Here is a 20,672-nt window from a genome sequence, read left to right as displayed (position 1 = left end):
GACCTGGCCATCTTTGGAAAGAGCAGCCAATGAAAACCCTGGTCCCCAACCAGCCCTGGGTCTGTGCAGGACTGGGCTCTCGATCATTCTGTGATGCCTTGGAGCCCTGCTTGACAGCAGCTAACAGAACAACGGGTGCGATTAGAGGATCACTTTGGAGTGCATTATCCACGATCCAGCAACCTGCATTTGGAAGCTCTAAGGAAATGAATGTGTGTAAAAGTGGTTATATTCTGCTTAGGAATTTTTAAATGGGCGGAGTTAGAAACATTCTATATCCAATAATATGAGGTTGGTTAAATAGACGAGGATAAGTTCAGTATTCCTCCTAAGGCTCCAGTTCACTGGCATTTGCTCAATCCAAACAAAGCATGGTTCACCATGTCTCTGGCATCTGGGTGGCTGCAGACAAGTCTCTTAGTAATACAATTGGCTTAGGCTCATTGGTAGGGGCCCTGAGTCAGTTCTGACCACAATGACCATATATGCACAACAACAAAACACTGCCCGGTCCTGCCCCATCCTCACCATTGTTTCTACACTTGAGCCCATTGTTGCAGCTGCTGGGTCAGTCCATCTCCTTGAGGACCTTCCTCTTTTTCACTGCCCCTGTGCTTTACCAAACCTGATGTCCTCTAAGGACTGTTCTCCTGACATGTCCAAAGTATGTAAGGTGTAGTCTCACCGTCCTTGTTTCTGAGGGGCACTCGGGCCATACTTCTTGCAAGACCGATTGGTTTGCCCTTTCAGCGGTCCATGGTACTTTCAATATTCTTCCCCAGCCCCACAATTCAACATCAATTCTTCAGTCTTCCCTATCAATGTCTAACTTTCACGACACTGGTCAGGTACATCTGAGTCCTCAGAGTGATATCCTTGCTTTTCAATACTTTAAAGAGGTCCCGTGCAGCAGATTTATCCAAGGCAATGCGTCATTTGATCTCGTGACTGCTGTGGCCATGAGCATTGATTATGGATCCAAGAAATGAAATCTTTGACAATTTCAACCTTTTCTCCATTTATCATGTTACATCTTGGCCCAGTTGTGAGGATTTTGGTCTTCTTTACATTGAGATGTAATCCATACTGAAGACTGCGATCCTTGATCTTCATCAGCAAGTGCTTCAAGTCCTCAATTGCAGTAAGCACGGTTACATCATCTGCATATCGAGGGCTGCTAATAAGCCTGCTAATCCTGATGCCACATTCTCCTTTGTATAAGGCGACTTCTCTGATTACTTGCTTACATGAAGTTTGAATAAGTGTGGTGAGAGAACACAAGCCTGTCACACACCTTTCCTGATTTTAACCCATGCAGTAGTCTCTTCTTTCGTGTGAACTTGATCCAGGTAAGAGGTCGCAAGAGCACAATCAAGTGCTCTGGATTTCCCATTCTTCTCAAGGTTATCCATAGTTTGTTAGAGTCCACACAGCCAACTGCCTTGGATTAATCAATAAAACACATGTGTTAGTCTGGGTAGAGAAACAAATCCATGGACAACATATGTGTCTAAAAAAGATTTATATACAAGAGCAATCGAACAATGAGAAAACATCCCAGCCCAGTCCAGATCAAGTTCATAAGTCCGGTATTAGCCCATATGTCTGATACCAATCTATAAAGTTCTCTTTGGACTCACAAACCACATGCAATGACGCAGAATGTACAAGATGACAGGCCAGTGGGTAGAAAGTCTTTGGATCCAGTGGCGTTGGAAACATCTCAGCACTGGCAGGGTCTCTGCATGGCTTCCCAGGGCTGCATCAGGGTGGGTCCATGTGTCTTGTCAGCAGCTATGTTTCCCAGGGTGTCAGAGAGAGAAGTGTCTCTCATTTCCAAGGAGGAAGTACTGGATTTTCCCAGAATTCTCAGGAGAAGGCCATGCCCACACAGAGGCCTCATCAGCTATGATCTGATTGACAGGCAGACTCCACCCCTACACTCTTACTCCTCAAATTGACAAATGATTATATAGCTACCACAACACAAGTACACATCTTTCTGGTGTTCTCTGCTTTGAGCTGAGGTCCATCTGACATCAGCAACGATATCCCTTGTTTTACATCCTCTTCTGAATCCAGCCTGACCTTCTGGCAGTTCCCTGTCAGTGTATTGCTACACTCATTGTTGGATGATCTTAATCAAAAATTTACTTGCATGCACACCCACGGCATCATCTCAGTCATTTCACAGACAGATTGTAGGTTTCCTCATGCCTTTACATGAAGACAGTCCTTAGACTTTCCTAACACTGGGAGAAGTTGTACAGCTTCACACTTCTGCAGACAAGGAGAAGAATCAAGCAGAACTCCATCCCTCTGCTGGGAAGACAACTAGCTGCAGTGCCTTTGAAACAGAGACCAAAGGTGAGCCTCCTTCACCTGTACAGGTCTGCTATGATCCTGCTGGGAGGGAGCACTACGCACACACCAGGCAAAGTACTGAGACATTACACGAGAAGTGTAATGGGACCTGACCCAATGACATTCCTGGTGTCCAAAAGAGGAGTTGGGCGGAAACATTACTTTTCAGCATCTTTTGTTGTTGTTGTTGGGGGAGGGGAAGAAGTATAATGGATCACAATACAGTCCTGATATTCTTCTGCTTTAGGTAAGCTTTCTGGGCTTGGCTTTCCTAAGCAAAGTCAGCATATCATAAATTCTTGTTAGGTGTGTATCGCCAAGTATGATGATTCAGGATTCTTAAATTCTGAAAGATATTTAGACTATTTCCCCGCTGCTAGAACTCAGTTCTTTCACATATGTTCAGGGGATTTAGTGCACATGCTTCCTCCCTTGGCAGGCAGAGGGCGCTGGAACTGGAGACTCTAGAGCAGCGGTTCTCAAACTTCCTAATGCCATGGCCCTTTCATATAGCTCCTCATGTTGTGGTGACCCCAAACCATAAAATTGTTGGCCCCCAACAACACAACGATAACATGGGTAAAATACTGAGTGACACAGGAAGCATCAAAAGAAGGTGGAAGGGCTAGAGTCACTCTGCCAAAAAAGTACTGGTCAACTGACATTCAACTCTTTCAAGAGGTAACAGGATCAAGAACCAAAGGTACTGGAGAAGTCCAAATTGCATTGAAGGAATTACCCAAAAACCAGGCTTCAGGAATGGACAGAATGCCAACGGAAATATTTCAACCACCTAGTGAAACCCTGGAAGCACTCACTAGCCCATGGGATAAATTTGGAAGATGATCAACAGACTGGAAGTAATCCATAGTTGTGCCCATTCCAAAGAAAAGTGATCCAACAAATTGTGGAAATGATTTAAAAATATCATGAATATCACATGTCAATGCTTTTAAAAGATACAATAGTACATCAACGGGATTGAAAGTTTGTTGTTAAGTGTTGTCACATCAATTCTGACTCACAGCGACCCTATGCACAAAAGAACACAATACTGCTTGGTTCAGGGCCATCCTCACAATCACTGTTAAGTATGAGCTCACTGTAACACCAATGCATCAATTTTTTTCCTCAAGGATTTTTGTCTTTTTCACCAACCTTCCATTTTACCAAGTATGACATCCATTTCTAGGGACTAGGCTCTTCTAACACGTCCAAAGTATCTAACATGAAATCTCACCGTCCTTGTTTCTAAGGAACATTCTGATTGTGGTTTAGTTTTCTGGAAGACCATGCATTTTCAGCATTCCTCATCGGGACCATCATTCAGATGCATCTGTTTTTTTGTAGCCTTCCTGACTTGTGGTCCCGCTTTCACTTATATAATGAGGCCATTGAAAATGCCCGGGCTTGGGTCAGACACACCTCAGTCCTCAAAGTGACATCCTTGCTTCAGACTTTACAGAGGTCTTAAATTACAGATGTGCCCAATGCAACGAGGAGCTGTCAGAAAATCAAGCTGGATTCAGAAGAGAACATGAAATGAATCTAATGAACATTCATGCAAAAACAAGCAAGCAGACACTGGACATAAAAGCGAACATGCTGTAATGAGTCCCTGAATAGAATGTACCACCCAAGGATACTAGACTGATGTCAGGAGCATGGCTTTTCCTTGCTGGGACGGGCAGACCTTAGTGACTGGAGAGAAACACTTCTGAGGTACTGATTATGTCCTATTTCTTTTTTTTTTTTTTTTGGAGGGGGTGCCCGGATATGTCCTATTTCTTGAGCTGGTTGCTGGTTACGTTAGTGTGACCATTTGTTACACTCCAGCAGCTTGTGCATTTATGAGTTTTATACTTTTCCACAGATACAGTGTGGCCTTGTGGGTGTAGAAGTTACAATTTGGGCTGCTAATGACAAACGCAGCAGATCAAACTGTCAGCTGCTCTGTGGGAGAAAGATGAGGCTTTCTGCTCCTGTAAAGATTTCCAGCCCCAGAGACCCACGGGCAGCTCTACTCTGTGCTGCAGGGTCAATAATAGATTTGATGACAGTGACCTTTGTGTATAGGCATGTTATATTCAGTTAAAAGCAGTCTTTGCCCTAACCTATAGGCTACAAGAAGCCACAGAAGAATTTGATATTTGAGAGACTTAGAAGGATTGGATAGACACAAGCAGAGTTGCACTAGGAAGATGTATCCTTGGCTTCATAGAAGATGGATTGGAGAAGGAGAGTGGGACTATGAAGACCTGAAGTGACAACAGTAAGGATGAAATGCACAGGGCACAGTTGTTCTGCCTTAATTAGCATGCTCTCTGTTACCTCTCTAGGTTCTAATATCCATTGCAATGGCTACACATAACTGATGTCATAGCTGTCTTCGGGATCCAGGATGTTCACTGAGGGGAGATCTTGGGTCCAGAGGACGCCCTCCACTTCTGGCTCTTGCTGGTAATGAGATCCCGGCTCCTGTTTCTGAGAGGGCTCATTGTATAGGCAGCAGGAGAGCACTCCAGGGAATCCTGTTCATAATTATTCACAGGGGAATCCTTTCAGTATCCGCCACCACTTCATACCAGACCCATGCAGGGAAAGGTGGTTTGGTGGGACGCTGGCTAGAAGAACCAGACTAAGTAATTCACTCTTTCTGCAATCGTTGATATACGTAAGAACAGTAAGAATGAAATGGACAGGGTCCGGTTGGTATACATAAGACCGACTGTGAGGATGGTGCAGGACCAGGCAGTGCTTCATTCTCTCATTTGTAAGGTCCCTATAAGTGGGAACCAACTCGGTGGCACCTAAATACAACGACAACACAGTTGATATTTAGAGGGCAATTGACCGGACTTGAGAGGGCCACTAAATCCTTTGCTTGGAAAGTGGTAGTAATGGTATGTACTTCACTGGGGGCTATTTTGATGCCTTAATGAGTATAGAGAATGGTCCAAAAGAATCAATATTATACTAGGCAGAGCAAGGTAATAAGGTATCCATTGTGCATAAACAAATGTGGTGGGAAAAAACAGATGTTGCACAGCTATCAAAAGATATAGTGTCTGGGGTCTTAAAGACTTGTAATTAAACAAGCGGCCATCTAGCAGGGAAGCAACAAAGCCCCCATGGAAGAAGCACACCAGCCTGTGCGATCATGAGGTCTCCATGAGAAGGACTACCAGAAGTTCAAAACCAAGCAATGGAATCTATGTGAAGGGGCATGGATGGAGTGGAGACCCAAAACCCTACCTGTAAGATAACTGGACAGTCCTGCTTAGAAGCTCCCCCCTCCCTCCTGGAAGGGATGATAAATCCAGGGTGCAGTATAGCACTGACGAACTATACTTAATATTTCCTCCCCTTACTATTATGGTTTCCATGTATTTTACCCCATTAACCATGTCAGGTCTGCATATGTTAATTTGTATTTTTAAGATTGTTTGGTACATGATAGACAAGCTAGATAACCCCTCAGAAACAGTAACAGGAGTAACGGTTCCCTGAGGGTAGGGAAGAGAGGGGGGTGAGAGGGGGAGTAGGGAGCTGATAGCATTCACTGTATTACCCCAGATGTGATCGAACAACAGAATTGTATGTGAATGGATATTTTGGATCATGTAAGATAATGTAAAACAAAATAAACAAAAACTCTTATAGGGGGTGGGGGAGTTCCTAGGAGGTCGGGGAGGGAAGGGATAAAGGGAAGCTGATATCAAGGAGTTAAAGAAGACAGAACATGGGGTAATGAATGTACAAATGTGTTTTACCCAACTGATGTGTGTATGGATTGTGATAAGAGTTGTATCAGCCCCTAATAAAATGATTTTGAAAAAGAAGAAAATGTTTTTAATGCTTGTGGTAGCTACTGTACAATACTACTTGATGTGATTGCATTATGAATTCTTCTATCTGTAAGAGCTCCCAATAAAATGGTTAAAAAGTAATACAGTATCCATAAAAGAAAACTTTCAGAGAAACACCTTAATTTGGCAAAGTTCACAGACTTGGCTCCTCTTAACGGTTGATTTCGGTCACGGTGGAACACAGAGACGGGAAGAGGAATAGCGCAGAATGAGCCAGAATCCCGGCGGGCGAGGGCCGGGGTTCAGTTCAAGACTCCTGATCTCCAGGACCAGGACTCCATAGTCTGCTTCTCCTGGGACCCGGCTCTCAGCCGAACGGTGCGGCCCTTGAAAGGGCGGGGACGCATCCCGAGGAGTGGGCGTTGGCAGCCAATAGGACGCGCGCTCCTTTGAGTCGTTAAGCCAATGGTCCGCGCCCGGCCCCGCCCCACCCAGTGACTGGAGGACCACAGCTCCCAGGGTCCCCGGGGTCGGCCAGCCTGCCAACTCCCCGCAGGTTCTCCGAGGTGCCAGGGGCGCAGAGGCTTCGGAAGAAGGCGCGCCAGGCTGGGGAGTCAGGAGAGCGCAGGCGGCTCCTGCCCTGAACTTGGCGCACACCTTCACTTTGGGGAGGAACCGTGTCGGCTATAGGCTGCCTAAGCACCAGGCTCAGACCACGTGCGAGGCGATGAAACTTCGAGGACCCTAAAGGGGCATGTTAATGAAAGGTAGTGGGTGAATGCGCCATCCTGGCGCCCCAACAGTTGGATCAGTGCAGTGAATATTGGGGGTGCTAGGCTTTCGGAATTAGTCGTCCGTTACTAGCTCGTGGTTTTGAGACCCTAACAGTAGTTCCCGCGAGATAAAGTGACGTTTGTAATTTATTTATAACCCCTTTAAAGGAATCGGGGTCACCCCCCCTGCGGGAGAAGGAAGGGGCCTTTTGGCTCCGGTAAAGTTTCCGAAACCCACAGAAGCAGGTCTACCCTGCCTAAGGGTTCGAATCTACTTGAGGCAGTGAGGTTTAAAAAAAAATGTAGTCACCCCTCGCCTTCTTGCAGATTCCCGCAGTAAAGGAACATGTCCGTGTGTTTGAATTTTTGCACTTGGCAAACACCACCGATATCTAAATGCTGCAAAGTATGGTTAAAGTGCTTTGCTGACATCTCGAATCTTCGTCTGTTTTCGCTGAAAGGAACAACACACTGCCATCAAGTCGACTGATTCACAGCGACCATGTAGGGTTGAGTAAAATTGCCTTTTGGGGTTTCTGAGACTTACATCTTTACAGGAGCAGATGGCCTCATCTCTCTCATCAGAGGGACTGATGAGTTTGAACCCTTGACCCTGCAGCTAGCAGCTCAATGCTTAACCCACTATCCACCAGGGCTCCTACTGAAAGGTAAGCACTCCCTTGTCAATCAAAATCAATGGGAAAACCATAATTGCAAACTAGGATATAGTTTTCAATCTAAGTTCTTTAGGTTCAAACATACCAGCTACTTCAAGGCACGAAGCGAGGAGGCTGTGTGAGTGGCAGTGGGTTTTAGGTCATGAGTGTGAAAGCTGCCTGTACATAGTTCATGCATTTTAAGTGTCATATTCCTTTCCACTTGACAAGGGGCAAAAATGCTGGTTTATTGTCAAATAAATCACAATGCTGATTTCCTTTGGTAGGTAGGAAACAGCAAGTATCTAAGTAGAGGTGGTACGATCCTGAACCTTTCACCAGCTTTTCCTGGGGTAATTTGCAGTCTTCTGTTGTAATTACTGAGGCAGATCCAGAACTAATTTTTTTGGTTGATGCTTGTGAAACGAGTAGGAGTGAGTGGCAGCAGGCTGTGCTATGACATGCTTCAGCTGGGCACAGCAGGGCTTTCAGTGTTCAGCTGGTGTATGTTGGCTGGGACTATGGTTAATTCGTTATGTCACCATAAAAATGAGTTGTCGCTATTTAGAGCAAAGAATTCATATTACGTTTCATAAAGTTAAATAAATCTACAAGTGCGACACTTGAAATGCTAACCGTAGTTTATGGTGATGAAGTAAAACAAAGTTTTCGGTTTACCCAAAAGATTTAAAGGTAGGGCTGAAACCAGGAGCCCTGGTGACTAGTGGGTTATGCTTTGCAGTGCTAACCACAAGGTCAGAGGTTCGAATCCAACAGCCACTCTGAAAGAGGCGGCTTTCTGTCCATGTAAAGATTTACAGCCTGGGGTGAGGGGGAAGTGGGGAGGGAGGGGGAAAATGAGCAGCAGACATTAAGGGCTCAAGTAGAAAGCAACTGTTTTGAGAATGATGATGGCAGCAAATGTACAAATGTGCTTGACACAATGGATGTATGTATGAATTGCGATAAGAATGTACGAGCCCCCAATAAAATTATTTTTAAAATATGAAGAAAAAAAAAGATTTACAGCCTTGGAATGCAGATCCCCTGCCGAACTCATGAAAGCATTGCCAGGGTCAGAAATCTGGTTTGCACAAATAGCTAATGAGCGGTGAGCAAAATGGCCGAGTGGGTAAATTTAGACAAAGAAACAGGAAGACACTTTCTGAAGAAAACTTGCACATGAGGGAAGTTTCAGGGAAGATATTATCCTGGGCTATCGTGGTTGATGCTTCTGCAGAGGTCAGACCAAAACAGAGTGACGCAGGAACCAGTAACTTGGGTGTATATTCGGGCCACAATCTCCCTGTTTCTTTGGTTTGGGAAAGTCCCAGGCAAAACAAGAATAAGCTGAGCTGCTCCAAACATGTTTCATTGGCTCTGTAGGTGTGGGACGGAAGCAGAGTGGAACCTGTAACCGCTGTTCAGAAAGCGGGGAGCCAAGGCACCAGAGGCTCGTGGGGAAGACTGAAGCTCACTCGTTACCTCATAGTCTGATGCTAACCATGCCAGTCTTTCCACCTTACTCCTTACCTGCAGACTGAGCAGTTAGACACTCGACAGAGCTGGAGAGGAGGCCAGATGGGAATAGATCAGAAAGGAGAGTGGTCTCTTTCAGGTAGAAGTAGTCATCTTGCTAGTAACTAAACCTCTTTGTGTAGTGGAAGGAGCCCTGGTGGCATAGTGATTATGGACTGGGCTTTGATCCACATGGTTGGCAGTTCAAAACCACCAGCAGCTCTGCAGGAGAAAGACTGGGCTCTCTACTCACGTAGAGTTACAGTCTCGGACACCCACAGCGGGTCTGTGAGTCAGTGATGACTCTGGCAGTGAGTTTGGTTTGGTTTTGTGTGGTGGGAGCTAGGGTTCAGATGTTGGAAGCAGGTATTTAAGGTTCGGATGTTGGAAGCAAGTATACAAACATACCAGCCAAAAGAAATAGTAGAAGAGGATGGGAGGAAAAACTAGTGGCTTAAGTGAAAACATACCAATCTTTTCCCCTTGCAAGGGGGCCTGGGTGCCGTGGGTTAAGCACCACACTAAATCTAAAGGTCAACAGTTCGAACTCAGCAGCTGCTTCGTGAGAGAAATCAAGGCAATCTGCTTCTATAAAGGTTTACAGCCGCGGGGACCCTCTGAGGAGGTTCTACTCTGTCCTGCTGGGTCACTAATAGAATCGACTCAGCAGCAGTGGGTCTGGGTTTTCTTGGGGGGAGGAAGAGGGTTTCCCTTTGTACATGTTCTTCTCACATGAAAAAATCAGGACCTGATTTTGGTCAAAAGCTCACAGGACACCATTTGTGTTTTGTATATAATCTAGATTCCAACGTTTTCCTTAAAAAACATTTTATTATGATTTAGATGAACGTGTACCTAGCAAACGAGGTCCCCTTTTATCAAGTTAACCATCTGTCTACATAACGGTGTTGTGATATTTTCCACAATGTGCTCACCTTCTCGTTAGTCCCATTCTTTGGTCCTGTCCTGTTTAACACTGCTCCTTGTCTTGGTTTTGGGGTCCATGTTGACTAGGCATAGAGTCCATGTTTTTAAGAGAACACAGTACTAACAGGTGACAGTTTTAGAAGTTAATCTACTGTTTGGATGAAAGATGACCACCAGGAATGGCTTCAGTTCCAAGTTCAAAGGGTATCTTAGGGCGACAGTCTCCGAGGTGCCTCTAGTTCTAACTTCCAGCCGGGAACAGAATTTTATGGATAAAGTGTTCAGGCCTGGGGCTTGATGTGGGGGTAGAAAAACAGGGTTGATTTAGATCCGAGTTACTTCTTGCATTCGAAGGATCGCTCTTACTGCCAGCAAGTTAATGCCGACTCATAGCAACTGCACGGGACAGAGCTGTCCCTGTGAGTGTCTGAGACTGCAACTATTTATGGGAGTAGAAAGCTCCATCTTTCTCCCGAGGAACAGGGAGTTGGTGGTTTGGAACCGATGACCCTGTGAATCACATCCCAACTCATAACCACTACGCCACCAGGGCTCCTAGGAGAAAGGGGATCCAAGAAACATTACTGTCACTAGCTATACCCAGCAACAACAGAGGCAGCCTAGTCAACCAGGGGCTGGGTTTTACCTTCACATTTTCCATGTGTAGCACAGACATGAGGGGCTGCTCCAGCTCCAGCAGCATTCATAGATGGGAAAGCATTTCTTGAATATTCATGATGCCACAAATAGTCAGCTGTCAAGTCAAACACTAAGCAAAGCCTTGGTAATTCATACTCGCATTGATATTGATAAGGCATTCTTACACACAAGGGCGTGCACACACACAGTAAGTAAAAAACAGTTTTCACATAAAAGAAATGTTTATGTAACAAGCCTAGACAAGTATGCAAATAAAAAACTGTCAGGTACTCTTCACACAATAACCTTTGCATTTTAGTTTGAGGGACTAGTTGAATCTGGTTCTGGCTCATCAATAACTAATTGAGTTCAACTGCTATCAATTTATCTTTCAGAAACTTCATGTTCTTTACTCCAATTTCCATTTCAGTGTCTAATATGATGCTACTCAAATGTGGGTTTTCACCCTGGTAGTGTAGTGGGTTATACATTGGGCTATTAATTTCAAGGTCAGCAGTTCGAAACCACCAGCAGCCCCTCAGAGAAAGATGAAGCTCTGAAGCTATCTGTCCCCATAGAAAGTTAGTCTCAGGAATGCACAGGGCAGTTCTAGCATCCTACAGTGTTGCTGTGAATCAGAATTCACTATTGACTCCATGGCAGTGAGTTTTGAGCTTTTTACCCCATCACTCAGTATTGGTACTGCGGCCACCTCCAAAGCCAAACCCAGCTCACCAGCCTCTAGGACAGAGCAGCACTGCTCCTGGCTTCCTACGCTGTAAGCATTTTTGGGAGCAGAAAGCCTCATCTCTCCTGAGTGGCTGGTAGGTTTGAACTGCTGTCTTTATGGTTAGCAGCCCAAAGGGTAGTCACGATGCCTACAGGGCTCCTCTACATAGACCAAGATGACAATATGAAGAGCTTATGTGGTGGCAAACCTTGAGAAGACGAGTTTTATTATATTATGAAGGTTCGTCCTCTTTAAATACTTCCTAGATGCCAAGCTTGCATTTCATAGACCACGAGCCAGAAATAATGGAGGTTGTGTATGGAAAAAGTGTCTCATGTTAACAGCTGGTATTAGCTGCATGGCCCCAGTTCAAAAACTATTATTAAAACTTTTTCCTATTGCCTTGCATTTGTTACTAGACTGTTACATTGTAACTTGGTGCTTTTGGATACTGTTTGTGCTGTGTAGATGAAACTTATTAAAAGCATCTAATAACTGACATTTGAATAAACCATTGATCAGGTTCATTTTGACCATGTGCTTCAAATGTGATATTTGCTATCACTGCTTATTTTAGACCCATGCTCATACCCCTTATGACTAAAGTCCAAATACAAGTTTAAGTTCACTGCCATACCTCTTAAGAGTTTAAAAACTGAGTGAATCTTCCTCTACCTCCAAATAAGGCATTACTAGTACCACCAAGCTGCTCTGCGGGAGAAAGGCAGGGCTTTCTACTGCCATCAGTAGTCTAGGAAACTGACAAGGGCAGTTCTACCTTGTCCTGTAGGTTGGAATTGACTCGAAGGCAATGAGTTTGGTTTTTCGTTTGGAGAACCCAAGGCAGGAGACAGTGTGGTATGGTGGGCTTCTAGCCCCATCTTGCTTTGTGATCTTGTCTGTCTTCCATTGGTCTGAGTTTCCGAGGCCAGCATAACAAATCACACACTAATTGGCTTGAAACAGATGAATTCTCTCATGTTTGGAGCCAGACGTCCAAAGTCATCAGTGCTGCTCTCTCTGGAGGCTCAGGGTGAGAGCCAGCTTCTGGGACTGCTGGCACGCCTTAGCTTGTGACTGCATCTCTCCCATCTTCAAGGCCAGCACCCCCTGACCTTTCTGTTCCACCATCTCACTGCCTTCTGTGTGTGAATGCTCTCACTTCCTCCTATGGATAAGGGCACTTGTAATTGCCCTCAGAGCCCACCTGGATAATCAAGCTAGTCTCCCCATCTCAGGATCCTTCCCTTCAGAACAGCTGCAACGATGTTTGATTTACCCAACAAAGTAGCATTTACAGTTTAAAATATTGGGATCTGATACCTTTGGGGTCTGTTATTCGGCCTAGCATACCATTCCTCTGGGTTTCTAATGGCGTACTCTTGTATAAAACAAAAGGTTAAAAGGAAAAAACGATTGTGAAGAGAATCAAGACCAGCTCAATGCACTAACATCAAAAGAGCAAACGATACTATCAGTTGTGATGCGATGAATTGCTCTTACATGGCCTTTCTTACCAGGGTCTTATAATGGTCACCAAATGATTGGGTGGCGTTACGTAAGTAAAGTGCTGAGGCCCATCAAGAGGATCAGTTTACTATGAATGCAATTAAGGTACATGGCATGATTGGGTGGGGGGGTGTTGTGCAAACAAGGTGTACTGGAAGCCTAACAAGAGAATTGGTCACTTTTGCCACCTTGTTAGGTTTGAAAGGAGACATCCCAGAGGTGGCATGGGGGAAGGGGGGGTTGGGGAACCACACTACCACCTAGAAGAGCTAGGAGCAGAACACACCTCTGGATCCAGGCTCCCTGTGCTGAGAACCTCCAAGACCCAGGATCCAGAGCTGTGATACTGCAGGTAATGCAAAACTGTGAGCAGCAGCAGCAGCAGCAGCGCCGGAGATGGGCACAAGATGGTGCAGAGGGCTTCCAGCCCGTGGAGTAAGGCGGTTACCAGTGGAAATGCTGACCTACGGGAACACGAGAAGCACACTTTCAGGCAAGAGGCTTGTTGGTGGAACTGGGTGATTCTGGATACTCGGTGGCAGAGCTAGGCTCGTCAGCCCCAGTTGAAGGGAGCGGAGGCTTACTGATAGAGCTGTGTGCCTCGGCTCACTGCAAAGAGCTTTGTGACACTTGCTCAAGGCCATGACAATAGAAACCATGAGGGGGCTGCTCTGAACAGGAACTGATCACAGTATAGGTCACCCTTGAGTAAGTCACTCTACGCCAACAAGGGCACACAAGTAGCTTATTCGTTTGATCTCTTGATGTTGGTCTCACAAACTTAGCACGTTTTAAGCTCCCATTCAGAGTAGACAACCCCTCTCTATTTACCGCTAACCAGAACCCAATGACCTGACACATCCCGTCTTTTCCTGGGGAGCACATTTCACTTTCATGTGCACCAGCTGTGGCGCAGTGAAAAGGCCCTCAACACGATGGGCCAACAGCATAGCTGCAGCCTTGGATTCACAGTGAAGATGACACACGACTGGGCAGTTTCCTTCTTTGTACAGGAGTTGGAACCAACTAGACCTGGGATTGTCAAGCTTTTGAGATAAAAAGCCAATCCTGTCCCTCAAAACAATTAAAAAATTACTTGAGAGTCATGTTTTCACAAATCACCATGATCTGAATATCCCTTGAAAGAGTTTTAATTTTCAACTTTACGTTAGAGCCATGTGTTATGTACCCAGAGCTACATCTGCCTTTAGAGGTGGTTTGCCAGCCCCTGGACTAGACAGGACCTAACAAGGCTAAGGAGTGGTCCCCAGGGAGGCACTCGCCCACTAGTACCACCAACTTTTGAGATGAAGGCAGCATTTGCCCATGGGTTGCGACAGGTGGAAAGCCAGAAGTGGGAAGTGTCTTATTGCAGGGGTTGCAATGAATATCAGTAATCAAGATGTGTATGGCTTGTTGGATGGAAAACCAGTTCTGTAAATTTTTTTGAGTGCCTTAAGATGGCACAGTGAGGATTTGAACTAAGGGTCTATCCTAAACTGTGCTGCAAACAATGACTGCTCGATAGCAAATTCAAGGCTTGAGCTTCAATTAAATTCAAAAGGCACCTAGCAATAAAGTCCTGGTGATCTATGGCCGAAAAATCAGCCACCGGCAGCCTTGTCTATCAGAATATTGAAAACTACTGAGAACAGCTACTGGTGATAGTTGAACCTGAGAGAAATGGCCATTCACCTTTTGGTTAGCAGCCCAACGTGAAACCACAAAGCCACCAGGGCTCAATGAAGGAACCCCAGTATTTGTTGAACGAATTACTGAATTTTCTATAGGACTCAACTGTAAAATGGGGCACAGAAAGACCCAATGTTTATATTAAAAAAAAAGGGGGGGGGATAAAGCAGCAAAGAAACAAGCACAATGATGGCCAGATTTGATGTCAAGTTGACTTTATGACAATGTTGGGGTGGAATCCAACCAGCTCGGTCTAATGATGCTAGCTTGAACTGGACTTCTCTCTGCTCCTTCGCCTTCCTCTTGTTGCGAGTGTATCTGCCTCCAAGTGCAGCACCATGTGGGCGGTAGACCTGCAGAGCTGCTGGTGTCCCCGCCAGGTTCCCACCTACCTTAGCTCCGTGCATCACTGCACCTACCAGCTAGGTTCTCCCTGCTTCTCACTCCACCTCTCGCCATCATTGGCCCACAGCTGTGAGTCTGAAGAGAGCCCCTAGGACCTTCCGTTGGATCGGGTTGCCTTCCTGATATAAAGCTTTGTTATTCAAGTATCTCTGGTTTAATTTCTCTAGACAACCTAGTTAACACAGGTATTAATGACAATCCAGGGTGTATTATGAAATACCTTTATTTCAAAGTTCTGGGAAAATGAGGCATTACAATCCATAGTCAGCACACAATCAGTTGGCTCGCAGGAATAAAATTGTTCTAGCCGGTATTGCCAGGACGCTAATTTAGTTTCCAGAAAACTCTCTCCACGACCTGCAGTACTTTCACCTTACGAGTCCACATCCAAGGTGCCTCGGTGGCACAGGAGGCTAGCCACAGTAAAGACCTGCAGCGTTAGTAACCCCCGGGGGCAGTTCTAGCCACACTGGCTCCACGGGAGACTGCGAGGCTGCTCGCTCTTATGAAGATCATAGTTTGGAAGCTCCTCTGAAAACTCTCCTGTCCTACAGATCCTACCTGCTCTAGGTTGGCCCCGACTCCACAGCAGCAACAGACTGCATACACACACCGCCACGTGAACAGAGGGGGCCTTTGCCTTAAATGCACAAAACTTCCTAGGTCCAATGTGACCAGAAACTAGGTGGCAATATTCCTAACTTCATCTCTTCCTTCTAACCAGTCCAGGCTATGTTTAGTCTTTGTTTTTTTTTCAAAGAAAGAAAAACAAACCAGGACACCAAGTCTCAGGTATTAAGGCCTTTTCTGAGGCCTCACAGGGCCGAGTCACATGTGTGAGCTCCCACCAAGGGCAACCTCATGAGGAGGAGCATGGGGCAAATCGCCAAGTCCACCTGTTTCTGTGCGTGTAACATGGAGAATAGGAAGGGGGTGCCATAGAAATTCAGGGAACCTATTAATTCCAGTTCTCTCAAACTTGTTGAAGCCTCCCCACAGTAAATATCCCAGATGTAACGTGGAAAATGCACATAAATTGCATGCCACATTCCCAGGCCCCCCCCACCCCCGCCCAATCACAGACTCCCACGTTACGGGATAAAACCAGACCTTGTTAATGGCACCTGTTACTTTAAGAACTGCAGGGTGGTAGTCACGGAAAATACCAGCCTCAGATCACCTGGCTTGAATAGCTTCTCCCTGTAGTTCCAACCTATGGGGAAAAAAAGTTTTAAAATGACCTCTACCGTCTACCAGCTTAAATGTTTGGGGTACTCTTTTCAGTTTGTCTGAAAAGCCCTGAGTACAGGAGTTGCAGTTATCTGCACTTTTCTACTTTAAACAAAAGCGAAGTATCTAGATACCGTTTCTATTTGAAACTATCCCAGAGCATCTTCAAAGCAAAGGTGCCAAGTGCTGTCCTAGAACCTTATAAAAGCAGGTGCTTGTGCTTCCGGTTCAGCTGTGACTCCAGACAGGATCCAAAGAGGAGTTCTACGGACCTCCTCTCTGGGTTTTATGGAGACCTGCTGTACCCTTCTGTGTTAGCCTCTTAAAGTACCGCAGCAACCTTAAAAGGGCACAAGAAAGGGAGACCCTGCATCAGTCTGTATGCACACCCCACCCAGGCAGCACTGCGTGGCCCTCGGCCTCATGAGACATCGCAGAAGCAGCCGCACATGTGAACTTCCTTTAAGGATCAACCTGGACTCAGGCCTTTGCATAAGGTGACCAGATTTTAACACTGGTAAAGCTTGTCATGCGTTCTTTCCAAAATACGGCCTGTGCCTCCAAAATCAGGACGTCTGGTCACCTTTGCACCAAACACGTGCTTGGGGACCTCAGGCCGCCAAGGGTCAGGTGATCGCCTTCTCTCCCAAGTCAGGGCCGTACCTGCACCGAGCTGCAAGGCCCCTGCGCCTCCGCGGGGGCTCCGAGGCCGGCTCGCATCGTCCCGCCTGCCGCCGCCGTGGACGGCCCGGTCCTGCCCCGCCGCCACAGAGGAGCCGCGCTGCGCCCTGAGGAAGCAAAGTGCCGGCTAGTCCCGGCGCCCGGCCGCCTGCGGGGCCTCCGGGCGCGGGCGCGCGCCTGTACCTCGGCGGCCCCGGCGTGGGCACTACCGCCCGCCCCTTGGGCCGCCGAGCCTGCTCTACCCCTGCGTTCTGGCCGCCGGGAGCACAGGGCTCCGGGCGGGCAAAGCTCGAGGGGACGGGCCCCCCGGCCACCCCCCGCGGGCCCACCGTGCGCCCCCCGCGCGCAGGCCCGCGGCCGAGCCACACTCACCGCCAGGGCCGAGCAGAGAGAGCGCCGCGCCGCGCGGCCCGCGAAGGTCCAGAGGGGGGCGGGGCGGAGCGCCGGGCGGAGGGAGCGCTAGGGATGCAGCCAATCGTGGGAGGGCTGGGGCGGGACAAACTCGACCATTGGCTGCTGGCGGCCCTCCACCCGGCCCCGCGACCTGGCTATTGGTTTGAAGACTAGGCGAACGGTGCGCGCAGAGCTGCGTGTTTAACAACCTGGAGCCTCTGGGAGTATCGCTCCTTCTCAGGCCTTGATCATCGTGGATGTGATTTCTCACGCTTATGTCCCTTCTTCGGAGACATAGTTTGGGGAGACCTTCTCGGTTACCCCCACTCCACCGCAGAGCCTAAGTTACCACGCTGCGGCAGCTGCTCTCCCAACCCTCATTTTTTTCACTTAGCATTCAGACTGCCTACGATGTGCCCAGCCCCGTCTAATCCGTAAAAGGACAAAACACGAGATCTTAAACGGGCATAAATGGGATATGAAGACAACACATAAAAATAAGTTCTAACCCATTGCTGGAGGGGTGGGCGGGTGGCATACAAACTGGTGCCCCAGCCTAAATTAAACCCACTGCCATCCTGTCCTTCCAGGGAATCCGTGCCCATTCACAGCCAGCGACCCGCTAGGGCAGGGTGGGGTGCCCTGTGAGTTTCTTCATGGCAGTAGAAAACCCCATCTCTCTCCCCAGACAGCTAGCTGGTCACGTGCTGCTCTTGCAGTCCAACGTGTAACTAAAGATTCTGGAATGGTTTTATTCGGTTCTTGCATCTCAGTGCTGAAAGGATTTACATACACGCAGAGGCACTTTTGTAATCTAAGTAACTTTTATGAAGGAAAGGGAAGTTTCGGATAATACAGTCTCAGCTAGTACACGCTGCCATCTCTGGAAAGCATACAAGCTGCATGGTGCCGGCCATGGGAAAGTTCGAGACCAGAAATGGCCGCCATGAAAAACCACGTGGGAAATGGCCGGAAAGTGGAGCCTTAGAAAAAAAGAGAGCTGAAGATTGTGCAGTATGCACACAGGAGAGATTCCTCCACTCCTACCTGAGAGAGAGAAAGAGAGAGGGAGAGAGAGAGAGAGAGAGAGCGCGTGCGGAGCCCACCCTCAACGTGTGCTGTTAATCCCTTCCTGTCCCCACCTGGGTGGGGTGGGGTGAGCTTGGTTGAGGGTATTGGCCGTTTGTGATGCTGCTCAGGTGCTTAGTGAGCATGCTCAGGCTGACCTCCAGCTGAGCCTAGATGAGCTGAGTCCGAGCATGCTCAGCTTTGGATTGTCCTCATCGGTGTCTAATGTGTGCCTGATGTCTTTCCAACCTCTTTGTTGTGGCATGGACAGCTAATTTATTTATTTATTTATTTTACCGTAGACATTTGGTGGAGACAACCCCCTCGAGCCCTAATCTTCCTACCTACTCTAAGTACTACCCCACCAAGGCTGCTTCAAGCCCTACTCCAGCACTGCAAAAATCCAGGTTGGCAGTTCCTCAAAACGTTGACTGTAGAACTACCAAACAACCTAGCAATCCCAATCCTGCGTACATACACAGAGGATCCGAAAGCAAGAGAATACACAGGAATCTGTACGACAATATTCATTGCAGCACTCTTCGCGAATAGCCCAAAGCTATCCTTCCACAGAGGGACAGGTGAGCAAAATACAGCCCATTCACATCGCGATTTGCCTTTCCCTCAGGTGCCAAACTGAAGTCCCAAGGACAGGCTAGAACATGAACCTTGAAAACATGCTGAGTGAAAAAACAAAAACAAAAACCGAAGGAGTAAACAGGTCTCTGAAGGCAATAAACACTAAGAAGATATAAAAGCATTTCTTATTCCTGGAAAAGCTAGAAATAGCAACCAGCCCCTTCGGTGAAGGATTGCCTCAGTGACTCAAAAAAAAATACCCAGCTGGCCTGTGGTTCCTGTGCTGCTGTGGAAGCCGTTTCCCTGCCACTTACCGCCATCCGGCAGCCCGGCTCATAGCAGCCCTCTGACGGAACACCCTTTCCCAGAAGTGATGTCTGACCGACAAGGGCCTCTTCCTAAGGGTCAGAGCACATGGACTGCAGACCTAGCGGCAGACGCTAATGAGAGGACACTTGAAGATGGTGCCCTCTTGTGAGACCTGGGGGGGCGGGGCAAATACGTGTCAAATTGTCGATTCTGACTCTGGTGATATCCTGGTGTCCGACGAGGGCTTTCAGTAGTTCCGATCTTACAGGAATGCTCTGGTCGTGCACACGGTTTAGTATACAGGTAGTAGCTGGAAGGTGCGTCAGAAGCCAGGCCTGGTGATCTGCTGCTGGAAAGCTCTTGGGAGTATTTCTGTTAGCCACGGATTAGAACCGACTCAATGGCAGCAACAACAATCATTGCGTGGTCATAGACGGCTAGCCTTTCTTCAGCAGTCTGCTGGGGGGATTCAGACTACCAACCTCGAGAAGTTGTTGTTAGGTGCCACCAAGTGGGTTCCCAATAATAGGACCAAATGAGACACCCCGTAATCCCGTGCATCCTCCCAGCTGCTGCTGTCTGTGAGTTCGCAGTTGCGGCGCTGTTTCAGTCCATCTTGTTGAGGATCCTCCTCTTTTGCACTCACCTTTTTTCTCCTAAGCATGATGACCTTCAGCTGACTTTCACCCATCAGTTTCTTGGTCCCTCTTCCTTCCACCAAATCATGAATGATCTGAGACTCACCTTATCTGAGGGATACAGAAGGGTTTTTCAGCAGGTTGTCCCCCCCAAATATATACCAAACCTAACACAGGGTAAATGACTGTAGACTTGGAGGTCAATGTCAGCTGCTTAAAGGTTACCTCCCTGAAGGTATCAGCCATCTAGAGCAATCAGATTCTAGTCTGTAGTCTGTCCCACCCTAAGTAGGGCCCACTCCCTGCTGATGAGGGTAGTGGATTGTTTCCCTAAAGGAGAGCCCTGCTGTCATCTTGAGTCGAGGGTCTGCCTATCTTGTCACATGTGTACCCTTAGGGCTGCCCCTTCTGATTGCATGTCCACCCTCCGATTGCTGTATGCCTTTTGTACAATCCCTTCCCCTTGTGATGTAACCAGGGGGGTTTGCACGTCCCCGAAAGTGTATATATGCCGTAATTGGAAATATATTCGCTCCCTCTGTGCAGACCTGGCTGCTGAGATCATGGTCGTTCTGGAGGTGAGCAATTGTATGCCCTGTCTTGTCTGATGTTTCTTTAATTTTACCCCTCAATTACACAACCACCCTGTGAAACTGTTCAATTGTGGGGGCTGGTTCCCCACAGTTATCCTTCTCACTGCTCCTCCAACTGGAGAGACAAATCCCCAGCCCCACCACCCTCAGCCCCAACCC

The 20,672-nt window shown here is 47.3% G+C and overlaps 1 long non-coding RNA gene and 1 other non-coding gene across 3 annotated transcripts; both read right to left on the bottom strand.

The window, feature by feature from the left end:
* Positions 1 to 12,996: 12,996 nt before the first annotated feature.
* LOC142442890 (uncharacterized) lies at positions 12,997 to 17,358 on the bottom strand. 2 transcript variants are annotated; one of them, XR_012783486.1, is made up of 4 exons: positions 17,306 to 17,358; positions 16,916 to 17,040; positions 16,133 to 16,235; positions 12,997 to 13,389 (listed from the first exon to the last, which is right to left on the bottom strand). It is a non-coding gene; the product is annotated as an uncharacterized LOC142442890 (long non-coding RNA). The 2 variants fall into 2 exon arrangements; XR_012783485.1 differs by lacking the exon at positions 17,306 to 17,358 and having other exon boundaries at positions 16,916 to 17,287.
* On the bottom strand, positions 16,483 to 16,605 carry LOC142444231 (small nucleolar RNA SNORA26). The gene has a single exon (XR_012783880.1). It is a non-coding gene; the product is annotated as a small nucleolar RNA SNORA26 (small nucleolar RNA).
* Positions 17,359 to 20,672: the final 3,314 nt, after the last annotated feature.

This window comes from Tenrec ecaudatus, chromosome 3 (genome assembly GCF_050624435.1).
Source record: "Tenrec ecaudatus isolate mTenEca1 chromosome 3, mTenEca1.hap1, whole genome shotgun sequence".
Lineage (NCBI taxonomy): Eukaryota > Metazoa > Chordata > Mammalia > Afrosoricida > Tenrecidae > Tenrec > Tenrec ecaudatus.
The sequence above is the reverse complement of the archived record's forward strand: the minus strand, read 5'-3'. Positions and strand labels throughout refer to the sequence as shown.